Genomic DNA, 8,278 nt, shown 5'->3' on the forward strand with positions numbered 1-8,278 from the left:
AAAATGAGCAAGCTAGAGACAACTGTTGCAGTGTTTAATGCAGTGTTTATAATTTGCGGTAAGTGCAGCATGATATTGCAAAAGAACATAAATAATGCTCATCTCAATGTTTCTATCTATGCCTTTCATTCATCGCTTAGTCTCTTTGAAATTAAGCAGCAGGGCATGACACAAGCACTGCTGCTTACGTTTATAATGGAGACATCAGTGGGTTTCAGACAGAGCCAACTCCTGTCCCTTATGCACATATGTTTTGCACATATGCAATATGTACGGTACTGTACATATATGCCGCGCTCATCATTCGTCTACACGCTAGTAGGAAGTTCGTTTACAGTTGTGTGCGAGAAAAATACTAAACATCATTTCATCGGCATGTCGTCGGCGAGCAATATATATATCATGAGAGCCTCTCAACTGTACGTGCCAATTCGACCGAGTCGTACATACATACGGTGTGATTCCGCAAACACGAACCTATCTTCAGGGCCAGTATATCACATGGATTCCTTTCTCGGGGTTATCGTTATTACCTACCGTCCATATAAACGACCTATTGGTGATAGCGTACGCGCAGCACCGCAAGGAAAGGCCCTAGCGAGTACGGCACCTCAATCCGGCCTGCCTGCTCTATCGCCGACGATGTCGCAGGAAAAAATATATATATTGGCTTTAAGCATAACCATCGGAATAAAGTGATCGCAATCGCACCTACTGTGTAACACAATAAGAAAAACAAAGCGAATGCCAATTAACAGCGCTGTCACGTACCGTCAACACGCTAACTTCATTGTTGACAAAACATGATTTTACGACTAGCGCTGGCCACACAGGAAACGTTGTCGGTCGCATATGCCAAACTCGGTCCGAGGATGCTCGGGGCGGGCAAGCAATTGCTGACTCGAGCCCGGGCCGGGCTTGGACCTAGGAGCGTCTGGCCGGGGAACATTCACTGGCGACAGCCGGGAAGTCAGCGAATCGCTGAAAGTTCTTGCGCGAGCGAAACGCAAGCGAAATTCAAATATGTTCATTTCGACTACAAATTTACAATATCCACCGTCTACAATCGGGCAGCGCGAAGCATTGGGCCGCGCAACTGCTACGCAGTTAATCTAAGAGCCCTCGGCCTAATCACAGGTCATATATCGAACCACGCGTCGCAAGAATGGGCTATTTTCCCATGCCCTTCACCTGCGGGGTTCCCTCATGCAGCGAGCATACCATCCAGAAGTCAATCTATTATTGCCCGGCCGGCATCGCGTATACGGCGGACGTGAGGCGGCACACAACGACGGAAGCTTTGCCCAAGCCGGATTAGCAAACGGCAAGAAGCTGCCGTATTGTAATAAGTCGTGGTTATCAGCGCGTGAAATGACAAGGAATAGCTCGATCATAACCTACGCTTATCCATAACGGCCTAGTCGCTGTGGTCGCGGATATGACACATAGCGCGTTACAGAAAAGTGTTCACAAAGCATTAACAGCCCTGCTCGTGTATTTAATAACATTTTCTACTCATCGGACCTTTGCGCTAGCTGTTACCAAAACTAAGATAAATCCTAACCAATTCGCCCACCTTGCAGTCTTGCTGACGTACATGTGAGTGGTGAAAGTTATTCTAATGCATGCACATATATATCGTATTCACATGCGCAAATGTTGATTGTTTACTTCAGCATGAAAAGAAAAAGGATGCTCCATCTGTATAATTTCACATAATTACATTTTCCTTCTTTTCTTTCCTTTTTTTTTACTGTTGTGGTGGGTTGAGTACAATATATACAAATAAAATATTTATGTCACTTTTGCACTACTCCATCACTTAGAAACAGCAAATCAGCAATCAGGATGACAGATATATTAATTTTCTTATTATTTTTTTAATTTGTATTCAGTATGAGACAGCTCACACTTAGCTTGCTTGCTTTTTAACAAGCTCTTGGTCAACGACAACACGTATGTTTGGGACTTGGAAGTAACCTGTGCAGTGCATCTGTCTCGGCATTCTTTGGAATGACAAGCCAAACCTTCATCTTCTGCAAGTGTGGAAACTGACAGTTTATGCAACCACACACCCATAACACTTCACAAACCTGTCATTCTTATACACAAATGGTTGAAGTGTGATGTCAAAATATATGTCACTTTCATCACTCATGGATTCATGCGCGACATCTCTTGTACTAACCAAGACGTGGCTAAACAATACCATCTCCAAGAAAATTTTTCTTTCCACATCTGCATACAACACTTTTTGTTGTGAATGATGCAACTGCATAGAAGGTGGCATGCTCATAGCTTTAAAAAAATAATTTCTTGCAGTTCCAACTGGCATTCCTTCATTCCTAGAGCACATTTTCATTTCACTTCAATGCTCAAGCAGAATGTTATCATAAGCGCATATTACTGCCCTCCAGATGTAAATTAAGCATTTTAAAGCGAGATTCAAAACATTCTAAATGAAGTGCATATGCTATTTTGGCATTCTACTCTGATCATTTAGGGCAATTTTAATTTCTCCATTATTAACTGGACAACAGAATCTGTCGCAGCTGCTCACGCTCAATAGCATGTTTTCCTTCATTGCTGTCTACACTTCCCGTTACCTCAACTCATTACTCTCCCAACCTGTTCATCATGTACATTGGCCAATATTCTAGATCTCATCAGAGGTAGAAAAATTAGCATTCAAATATGCAAAGCCATCAAAATTGCCCTGGGCCTACCATCTATGGCTTCGACTACGAGACTTCTCAAGATGGGCGTACACAACCCCTGGCAAGAATTAGCAAGCTCATAAAGCCAGTCAGTTAGAATGACTTAACCTCACACCCACCGGGAGATCAGTGCGCTGCAATGGCCGAGCTGCAGTGAAACCTTTATAAGCCACCATGGACCGAAAAGGAAGAATTCCTCCAAACATCCACAAATCCCTGTGCATAGCACTAATCACACGCAACATGCACCTCATACGTACAACAAGGAAAGAAGACAAACCAGAGTGGATGCCCTACGGCGAAGACACAGGCAAGATCCGGATGCCAGATACATTGACGCAGCCAAATACCCGCAAAGAAATGCTTACGCCCTGAACGTCGTAGATTCTCAGGGCAGAGAGCTAGCGTCTGCCACAGTCCATGCACAAAACCCTGAGACGGCAGAAGAGACTGCAATCACCCTAGCAACTACCAAGTGCAAGGACGCAGCTGTCGTTTTTTCTGATTCTTAAGCAGCTGTCAGGAACTACGCTAAGGCTCACATGTCGACAGAAGCACTAAAGATATTGAAGCACGACAGCACTCCGATCCCCTACACACCTGGGTTCCTGGGCATGACGGGCTGGAGGGGAATGAAGCAGCACATGCCGCGGCCCGAGGCCACACCTGCCGGGCCAACCCTTCCTACTCTCAAGATGCCCGGTCTGCGTCAGCAGGGGCAAAGACCGTACCCGTCACCTACTCAGTGATCCTTCAACATCACAGGCTGGAATGCAGGGTGTACCCACCACCTCACCCAAAGCTCACCAAAGAAGAAAGTACCACACTCGGAAGACTACAGAGTAACACTTACACCCACGGAATACTCATGCGCAGGCTATACCCAATGCTACAAGGATACCACTGCCCAATGTGCGACTTACCACACACCTTGGCGCACCTGATCCTCGAGTGTCCATGGCATCTAGATACAGACGCATCGCCTTCACCGAAAGAATATAACGCCAGACAAAAAAGCAAGGACCTCATTGAAATGTGGGAGGCCAAGCTCGTCTCCGAGGGCCTGGAACAACAATGACACCTCGTCGCCAGGGCCAAGGAGGCAGCGAAGGCCAGAGGGTTCCTGGAATGAGGAGACCTCCCACCGAGAGTAGAACTGGGATTTAACCGGGGATACTGTTTCAAAAATAAATGTTTATTCCTCCTCCTCATCTCGACGAGCGATCCTCTAATCTGTTCTGGCATTACTCACCTGGACGGGTTGTCTGATCATGCAGTTATAGTAGGTCTGCTTAACTTCTCTTTAACAAAAAAGAAAACATGGCATGGCAAAGATACATATTATGTGACAAAGAATGCCAGATGCTACTAAAATCCACGTGTCAGCAAGATTACAGCTATGATTTATTATGAATAACAGTGATTATGGCACGTAATAAACCCCTATTCACAGCCTGACATAATCCTAATTCTGGTGGTGACGTAGTTCCCGAGTTACAGTGTGTGCAGTCACTAAATGACATGTTTTGTCGAGTGTCCACCTGCAAAGAGATCACTGCATGCCCTGACTTCCCCATGCAATCTGATATGTCTGAAATTGTTATTAAGGAGTAGGGCATTTTTACCTTACTAAACAGATTAAAAAATTCATCTACATCAGGTCACAGCGAATTTAATAACAAGCTACTCAAGAATGTGTCACAGTGTCTCGACATACCCCCCTGGGTCCATTCCTAAGACTAGTGAGTGGCTAAAGTCATCCCATTCTATAAATCTGGCGAGTGTTTCTCACCCCTTAACTACCAATGAAGATCATCAACCAGCACAATTTGCAAACTTATGGAACACATTATTAATTCACACTTCATCGACTATTTCGAAGATCCCAGTTGAACATTCAACTACCAGCACAGGTTTTCATTTACATTACGACTTAACATCAAACCACCACATTTACTCCATCTTTGCAGCAGTTGGTCACTCTCTTGGCATCATCAAATGAAACCTAAAGCATGCTCTTGTCAACATACATAAACTTGCTTACACTACACTAATCCACACAAAGCTCGAATACGCATCGCTAATATAGTACTCTGGCAGGTATACATTGTTGACGAGATTGCATTTGTTCAAAACTGGGCTGCTCGCCTTCATATTTTCCAACTATTCATCTTACACTTGCGTGTCATCATTAAAAGCACATACTGATTTACAAGCACTATCCCTTTGCCACAAATCATTGCGTCTTTGCCTGCTTGACAAACTTTATAATCATACTTCTCTTCACAATAATTTCTTTCAGTCACCACCTGTCGTCTTTTCATGCCGGTATCACCACCCCAAATTCAAGTGCACACCATTTCACACGTTACAATATGCATGCTTTTTACACCCTGCATCATCACTGAATGGAACTGCTTTCCCTCTGATATTGCCACAGAATCTGACACTAAAATTTTACGACGTGCTACGCACTGTTAATTAGTTGCCTTTTTTTTATTACATTCTTGTTTAGTTGTTCTTGTGAGTTACTAATAAATACGTGTATTAATACCGTAGTTCATGTGGGCATGCATATTTTCAACATTGGATGGTGCTGTGTGCATAACTTTCATTTTGCAATTCTTATGATTTCTTACATTCTGTTTTTTAATAGCTAAGCAATGTTAGCATACTTTTGTTCTGTACTTTGTCCTATTATTTATTGTAACTATTACTTTGTAATCTCATTTATGTTTGTACTCCTCTCTCCCCTGTTATGTGATGCGCTCAACTGAATGCCTTTAAGGGCACCATTGAGCACTGCAACATTGCTACTTTGATGTAGCAGTGTTGTGAGGCATTTTGCCACTCCAGGTAAAGTTAACTACACCACTCCTCTCCATTCTAGCACCAAATTCAGGCGCATCATATGAAGAATTTTAAGGCACATTGTAAGGCATTGGTAACTAGTATGGGAAGAAAGTTGGTGCATGGGTTTCCAGGCATCACGTCATTGTTATTTCACAAGTCAGTCATCCATAGTGCATTTGAAATTGGATATTTTACGGAATCCAACATTGTCCTTTGCCCATTGGTGATATGTAGATGTTAAAGTGGGGTGAGGAACGACTAGGTGCGATGTGCCCATCTAGAGCTGCCAAACCTAAGTGGCCACCTGTTTGCTGCAACACAAAATACCTCTGCTTGGTTGTGTTGCTGGTCAGATATATACATACAAAATACCAGAAGGTGCCGCTGTGCCAATATATTCACAAAAGTCTTACATGATTTTACAGGTGTCATCCATTAGCATTAAAACATGGCCTGCACAACAAGCACAGTATCTTCAGTGGAAATTGTAGTGTTATATCTTGCATACAGAAATGTAGAAAAGTGTAAACAAGGCACTGTGCTAAAATTTCTCTTGTGAATTCCTACTGTGCCAACTGTGCAGATTGATGACATATAGTTTGATCTGGGAGCTGGCCCAATGCACATGTACACAAAGGAAAATGATTCACCTCTTAAATATGTGAAATGACGCCTAGGTAGGCACAATAAATTTTCAGCTCTGTATGCTTCAGTGTTATGCTAGAAGAAAACGTTTTTTTTTTTAGTGTGTTGCTGATTCACAATTATATACCAACTATGCATATAGAAGAAGAATCTGCAATCTTTTAGGCTGCATGTTAAAATACCATGTATACAAACCCAGGGAAAACATTGGGAAGGCGGGAGATGGAAATTCAAGACGATGAGCAAAATGAGAACATGGTGAAAGCAGGAGCCAACGTTTCAACAAGTGGGCTTGTCTTCTTCAAGGCGACATATGCTTTCCTCGCCACAGTTATGATGCCCAGCCTGATACTGCGTGATTATACTGACACATATGCATACAATTGTTTGTCCTTTTTCTGTAGATTGCATTTCACCTACTAACAACTGAAAGATATCAGTCAACCCGAGATGAAAATAGTGTTGTACTTTGCGGAAGGTATATGAAGGTATATATATATATATATATATATATATATATATATATATATAGCACCAGTGATTACGTTACGACCTTTGACAAGTCATGTGTGACGCGCTTGACACACCATGCTTGCCGCTAGGTTGTTGTGCTTTGAATGCCACATGTTTTTTTGGGCACAGGTTTGACCAATAAAGAGTCAATGCTTTGAAGTGATGTTGCCAGTGTGTATATTCTACACTGTCACGACAACGCGACAGTGCTCTGAAGTATATTTATTGATTTGACAGCAAAAATTCCATAGCCATATTCTGTGGCATGAAGGAAGGAGATGGAGATCTGAATCATTATCATTATTATATACACATATTATTACTGTATTAACCATTAATATACGTTGTTGTACTGTGTGGTAGTACAATATATAGTATACTGATCAACACAATCAGTGCTCAAAGTTAGCCGGGGCTCGAGAGAGTCCGGCCTCTCTTCTATTTTCTGAGCAAGCCCCGCCTTTGCAAGTCAACTGTAACACTGCGGCACCCATTCGACAAGCACTGAAGGTGATTTTATTTCCAGTAGTGCCTTGTGAGGGGAAATTCCAACTCTCCAATTTTTGGAATAATGACTTAAATAAATAACAACTCGGTTTACAACCTCTGTCTGAGCAGCGTGATCGTGAATGCCTTAAATTGCTGCATAATCTAATTAACACCCCACGCTACTCATTAAAGAACAACTATCTGTCTCCTGATAAATTGAAACCTACTAGGAAGAGCCACAAACTTAGCCTTTCACCATTTCAACCGCGTATTAACCTTTTTAAGTATAGCTTCTTTCCTCATACAATTGAAAAATGGAACTTAATTACTTCCAGGTGAAACTAGGTCACTGTCTTTAGGGAAATTTTTGCATAAATTAACTTGATTCGTGCTGTGTTTTTTATACTGATTGTATCTTTTATTTTGAAGGTATCATGTTTCTTAAGGTGCTGAAGTTGATTTGTGCAGAAGAATATTTTGTTATATGCAGTGTACAAACCCACTCCTGTGATAGCCCAATTGGGCTGCAGTATGTGAAAATAAAAATAAATAAATAAATAAGTGATTAATCAGCTGATAGGGAATGAGCAAAAACAGGGCAACAGCTATATTGTCCTACTTCTGCATGCATTTCCCCAAGGCATTGCACATCACCACCCTTAATTGCTCGACTAATTAAGATTATTGACACAGCTAGCATACTGTTTCATGAGTCAGTTGAGTGCGAACCTACCTGTTCGTGAATTATTGAAGGTTCACCTAGGCTTATTAGTTTACAAATTAATTTTAATTCGTTTATTTTTGCATTACGAGTACAGTGCGATACCATGCATGTATTTTGTACACTTATGTAGTAAGCAGGTGTGAAACCATGAAATATATTCTTGTAGTGCGCTGAGGTTCTAGGTCGTTTGGGCTCCTCTTACCACCGGTACCACTAGCCGTTACCACCAGTGGTGCGGCCGGTATGTCGATACCGCCGGAGTGCTTTATTGAGCGATATGTGTGAACGTGACACGCGCGGCTTGCCCGTAAATCCGTGCGCGTGCCGCGTCAACAGA

The sequence above is a fragment of the Dermacentor variabilis genome, chromosome 1 (genome assembly GCF_050947875.1).
Source record: "Dermacentor variabilis isolate Ectoservices chromosome 1, ASM5094787v1, whole genome shotgun sequence".
Taxonomy (NCBI): Eukaryota; Metazoa; Arthropoda; class Arachnida; order Ixodida; family Ixodidae; genus Dermacentor; species Dermacentor variabilis.